Source organism: Lagenorhynchus albirostris, chromosome 5 (genome assembly GCF_949774975.1).
Source record: "Lagenorhynchus albirostris chromosome 5, mLagAlb1.1, whole genome shotgun sequence".
Classification (NCBI taxonomy): Eukaryota; Metazoa; Chordata; class Mammalia; order Artiodactyla; family Delphinidae; genus Lagenorhynchus; species Lagenorhynchus albirostris.
The window spans coordinates 61,876,292-61,882,443 of NC_083099.1; the positions used below are offsets into that span (position 1 = coordinate 61,876,292).

General features: G+C 43.5%; 1 protein-coding gene across 1 annotated transcript in view; it reads right to left on the reverse strand.

Annotated features, from left to right (window-relative positions):
• The window catches only part of MCF2L2 (MCF.2 cell line derived transforming sequence-like 2), a 196,884-nt gene that overhangs the window by 56,036 nt on the left and 134,696 nt on the right, over positions 1-6,152 (reverse strand). The window lies entirely within an intron of this gene.

The window sequence follows — 6,152 nt, forward strand, 5'->3', positions numbered from 1 at the left end:
GGCATTAAAATACAGTCACAATGTTGTGCAACCATCACCAGAACTTTTCCATCAATCCAAACTGAAACTCCGTACCCATTAAACACTAACTCTGCATTCCTTCCTCCCGCCAGGCCCTGGTAACTTCCACTCTACCTTCTGTCTCTATGATTTTGCCTAGGTACCTCGTATAAGTGGAATCATACAAAATTTGTCCTTTTGCGTCTGGCTTATTTCACTTAACATAATGTATTCAAAGTTCATCCATGATGTAGCATGTGTCAGATTTCATTCCTGTTTAAGGCTAAATATCTTCCATTGTTTGTATGGACCATTTTTTTTTTGGCTGTACGCAGGCCTCTCACTGTTGTGGCCTCTCCCGTTGCGGAGCACAGGCTCCGGATGCGCAGGCTCAGCGGCCATGGCTCACGGGCCCAGCCTCTCCGCGGCATGTGGGATCTTCCCGGACCGGGGCACGAACCCGTGTCCCCTGCATCGGCAGGCGGACTCTCAACCACTGCGCCACCAGGGAAGCCCTAGACCATATTTCATTTACCCATTCACTTGTTGATGGCCATTTGGGTTGTTTCCACCTTTTGGCTATTGTGAACATTGGTTTGCAAATATTTGTTGAGTCATTGCTTTTACTTCCTTTGGGTATACAACCAGAAGGAGAATTGCTAAATTATAAGGTAATTCTATTTTTAACTTTTTGAGGAACCACGATATTGTGTACCATTTTACATTTCCACCAGCAAGGCACCAGGGTTCCAGTTTCTCCACATCCTTATCAACACATATTAGTTTCCATTTTTAAAATAATAGCTAACCTCATGATGTGAAGTAAAGTTATTTTTTTAAATGTGCATATCATCTTCCTTGATCCGTTCAACACCTGACAAAGAGCTTCTGCAGGGCAGATGTCCTATCATCCATCCCTTGTCCCCATGCCTTACAAGTAGGAAATTCTCAATAAATGTTTATGGAATGGATGAAGGTAGATTTAAGGAACAGACACCAATTCTGTAAGCAGGAGCAGGCACTAATTGTTATTCTCATTTCACAGAAGAGGAAATTGGGACTCAGAGCATTAAGTGACTTGATTGAGGTCAAACTGCTGACTTGGTGCTGCCAGAAAGAGGTCAGGTCCAGGTCTTTGAGCTCTAAAACTAGAGACAGGGGAATTGACGTGCCAAGGGTGAATGTCAGTCCACTGAAACAGTACCAATATTCTGACTCTGCAGCATGGCTCTGTAAGGGACAGGGCCTGCACAGTAAGGACACAGGGAAGCAGGTTGGAGAAAAAGGGGTGGCTCAGACCATCAGCCATTTATGCCTAGGATTCAAGGAACCTGGATCAAATCTCAGATACACGGTGTATCCGCACATGCGCAATCCAAACATAACAAAACTTCATGGGAGAGATTTCTGGTACCAAGTAGACTCCTGGAATACTGCTGATAGGAAAACCATTACTACCTCAATTCATGGGAAAGGGTAGTACTGGTACTAATTCCAACAGGAGTATCCAGTAACCTGATAATCCTCCCGTAAGGAAAAGAAATTGTGAAAGAGTTAATAAGCTTCTGCCTCATGCAAAGGGAAATCTATTGCAAAAAGGAAATCCCCAAAGATTAAAAAAAAAAAGTGTATAAAATAGTCAAAGATCAAAAATTGATGAAAAGACACACTGCTTTCTTTACCCTGTGTATCGTTTTGCAGACCTATTTGTATCTAGATCTACCAGCAGATATCCTATTATTCTATTAATTCCTTTCCTCCCAACAGGGTTTGTTTGTTTGTTTATTATGCTAGAAACATATTTCTCAGAGATATTGCTCTTTCTAGGATTCCTTAGCCCTATATCTGCAGGATCAAATAGGTATTAATTAATATTGGGCTTTATGTCCTTAGACCATTAGACCAATCAAGACTGATTCATGAAATGTATATTTTTTCAGAGCACATGATTTGTCAAGAACTTTAGAATTGGCTTTTGAAAAGTGCTGTTATAAGAAAAATCTCACTGTAGCTATTTTTAATTCCTAACTAATGGTCCATATTTTAAATAATACTCAATATAAATCTCAGGCAGGACTATAACTGCCTTTTAGAATTAATTTGAGTAGGATTTGAAGCATGTATGCTCCATAAAGCAGGCAATGAGCGCTTAGTAATTATTAACTATTAAGAAAAGGGTAATAGAGAATTAGATTTTAGTTGTCCCTTAAATATCAGCACAACCAAACTTAAGTGCAAAATTTCTAACTCAAATGATTGCATCTGGGCCAGGCACGTAGCCCCCATGTCATAGTCAACAACTGTTTTCTGAACATCTCCATGTGCTGTAATTTTCTTTTTTTCCTCTGTACCACCCCTCACAGGATCCAAATAGTTTTTCTCAGTTTAGATAACTGTGGGCAGGATGGTGCCAATTGTCTTTTAAAAGTTAAGTGTTAATCAGGTAGAATTCAAGATTGTCCCTACACAAGTATCACTCGTTCACTCAGTTTGGATATATGCTCCTAGCTTGGGGAGAAAAAGGTAGACTTAGAGGCAGCCCCTCGGAACCTGCACAGAATGTTGTATGGCCCTGGGAGTGTGAAAGTGGATATATGATCTGCAGGTGGAGAAGGGAGAAGAAATGCTGAGGGATCTAATGGCAGGGAGTTGGTACTAGGTCACTGTCACGGGCTGTTTGAGCATTTGCAGCATGGAAAGGCAACCTGTGCCAGCCTCACCCCCACCTGCCAGTCTTCTTCCCCCACTCCCTCCCCCGAGTGAGGCCCACCCAATCCACAGTACAGCTCTACTGCACCAAGAAGGGTCCCAGCAAGCAGGGCCTGTCCCAGCAAGACTGCCCCTGTCCCTGTGGGACCCCTACTGAGGGTTATAGGGGCCCATGAGAGATGCCCCTATGTATTGATGTGGAAGGAGATGATGAGTTGAGGAGGTCCCTCCCCCCATGCAGAAGTGAAGAGAAAGGAACAAAATGGGTTCTTAGAATGGCCTGTGGGTGAGTACCTCTTTGTGCTGTCAGTTCCCTTCATCTTCCAGCTCTGGGTATACCTAGTATGGTTTCATCCAACTGCCAAGATCCTGGAATTGAGGGAGGCTGGTGAATGGTGCCAAACCACCGGAGCAGAAGCAGGAGCTGTAGGAAAGGGGCTAGTGTGCCTCCAATGTCAGCATTTGGGCCTTGTTGGCATCGAGGGAGAAGTACACTGGGGCCATTGTACTGTAGATGAGGCTTCTTGGACCGAAAGTTTGAACTTTTGATGAATGTGGGAAGCGTTCAGCAAAAATTCAATTCAACCAGCCATTAATACATATTCACTCCATGCAAGGCATTGTGGGAGGCTTCTTCAAGGGAACTGGAAATGACTAGGATGTGATCTCCATCCTCAAGAGGTCTGAGGACTCTCAAAAGAGTAGGGAAAACAGATCCACAGATATTTATACAGTGACATAATGCCACTGACTGTTATTGACACATAACAAACACCCTGGGCTGGGTCCACTGGCGAGAAGAAGGAGGATTCTGGCCCTTGGGGGTCATCCAACACCCATCCATTCACCATTTCACAAAAATGTATTTGAATATTCCATTTTAGACCTGCTAAGCTTACGACTGATGTGACACTTAAGTGAAGACACTCAAGTTTGGAGCTCAGAATCTAGACTAGAAATATAAATCATGGATTAAAGGCAATGGATGAGATCACCAAGCAGCAAGTGTGGTGAGAAAAGAATACCCAGAAGGATACATGTGGGGGTAGGAGGGGCTGGTGGGCAGTAAAGGAGGAAGAGGAGACAGCCAAGGAGTTGTTGCATTGTTTTAACTGCTGATGCTGTATTAACAGAAAATGTATCTCTAAAGATATGAAACACAGCCGGTCCTTTTATAGCAATGATGATGATGGGATATAGCATGAAGACCAGCTCACCAAGAGAGAGCTTTCTGTAGCCCACAGTGGCGTGAGGATGACAGCTGTCCACCCAGTCCATGAGGCGCCGTGCTCAGCACTTCACACATGTTACTGCTCTGTAGTCAGCCCTCACTGCACCCTTCCAGTCGGGAATTACCATGGGGCACAGAGAAGTTGGGTCGCTTGCCCCGATTTCGTGGCCAGCAGGAACTAAGTCAGGATTCCACCTCACCTCTCTAGCTGCCCAGGCCTTGCATAGATGCTCACTGGTTTCAGAACACACAGCCTGTGGTGTGTCTGAATTCATGGGACAGGGCCTGTACAGGGTCTGTGAGGAAACCTACCTTCTACAGAAAGCTAACAAGTCAAGCATGGCACTATGTTGATATGCTTCAACTGTGTTAGGTATTAAGTAGCAGTTATCAAACCTGTTTCTCCTTTCATGACTTCACTAACACTTCTCTCTTTGGGTCTCTTTTGCTCCCACCATCTCCCAGGTTCTCTTGTACTCGTTTCAGTCTTCTTTTCCCCAAAACTAATAATACATGCTCTACTCTCTGGTCCTCTCTCCTATATCTGCTTCTCCCTCTGCTCTTTCTCCGCCTTATCTTCTCCCTTCTAAATTTAACAGGCAAATTGCAATTCCTCTCAGTTTTCAAGTTTACCATCTTGATGCTACAGCTTTCTTTTTGCCACCACTTTCCTAAATTCTGAAGCAAAGTCCTGACGGTGAGATTGAAAGTCATTTATAAATTTTGTAGTGGTCTCTGTTCACAGGCAGCTACTGTGGACACTGAGGGCAAGGCGACTCTGTCTTCCTTCTTTGATGGTCAAATCAGCTTCACTACTATCAGTTAATTTCATCTCCAACTAATTTCAAGCACTCTCTCCCAACAAAACAAACTGAGTACTTTGTTATATACTATCCAATCTATCATCCTCTTCCTCTCCTTCTGGGGTGGGATGGGAAGCCAGCCTGCTGTAGGAAATCATTCTCCCAGATGGGCAAAGACGCTGTCCCTGTGCATGTATGTTCATGTGTGGGCACCTGGGCAGGCAGTCTGGACCACCCCATCTCTCATCCACACCCTCTCCCCTCCTCCCACCAAAAGCCCCACATCCTCTCACCAATCTCCTGACTTACTTTTGAAGCATTTCTCTGTCTGGCTTGTCTATCTCCATACAGGCTGATGTAAATATGTGATTTTTATATGTATTTATCAATGTTTGGTTCAGTTTGTATTTTTTGTGGGTACAGTCCCAGGTGTTCGAGCATGCAGAATACACACATGCTAACACCTGCACCTATGTGGGTTTAGTTCCAGATGACGCGACAGGAATATAATGGCAATTGAACATTTGCACATAAATACAACATACACGATACGTGGGGGGAGGGGGAATGTCTGTGGGTTTACTTACCAACAGGGTTTTATTTTGCATAGGTAAAGGGAGTTGCACTGCACTAACAATAAATTAGCTTATTTATGGGTCACTGTCAGTGATTCCCTTACAAATCACATTACCTAAATATTTCTATCTGTGGTCTGACATGCCACGTGGTCTGAGTTGATAATAGCAGTACTGAGCCATGCTCTCTACAGGTAATATATGAAAGAAAATAACTGCATGGTTGAAAATATGCTAAGGAGCTTAAAGAAAGCAATTACAAAACCTCTTAAGGGGCTTCCCTGGTGGTGCAGTGGTTGAGAGTCCGCCTGCCGATGCACGGGACACGGGTTCGTGCCCCAGTCCGGGAAGATCCCACATGCCGCGGAGAGGCTGGGCCCGTGAGCCATGGCCGCTGACCCTGCGCGTCCGGAGCCTGTGCTCCGCAACAGGAGAGGCCAAAACAGTGAGAGGTCCGCGTACCGTAAAAAAAAAAAACCACCAATAACAAAACCTCTTAAAAATCTAGTTAGAAATAACATGTACAATGTTGTATTTACAGTTTCAAACTGACTCAGTAATCTACTTTTAAGTCATTACCTGTCATTCCTTTTACAATAACAAATCCAAAGCTTTTATTTTACTGAAGTAATGGGTTAATCTTTTGTTTTCTCTCATGTTCTCAAATATATACAATTACAAAGTCGTTCAAAATATCACCTCTGTTAAATGATAATATTTGTTCTATGAGGAGGATGCTAGAACAATATTTGGAGAACAAAAAACTAAACCCATAAAGGATTTATTTATAATCTCTTCCATTCAGTGGAAATTTATGTTCTCCTGATTTTGTCT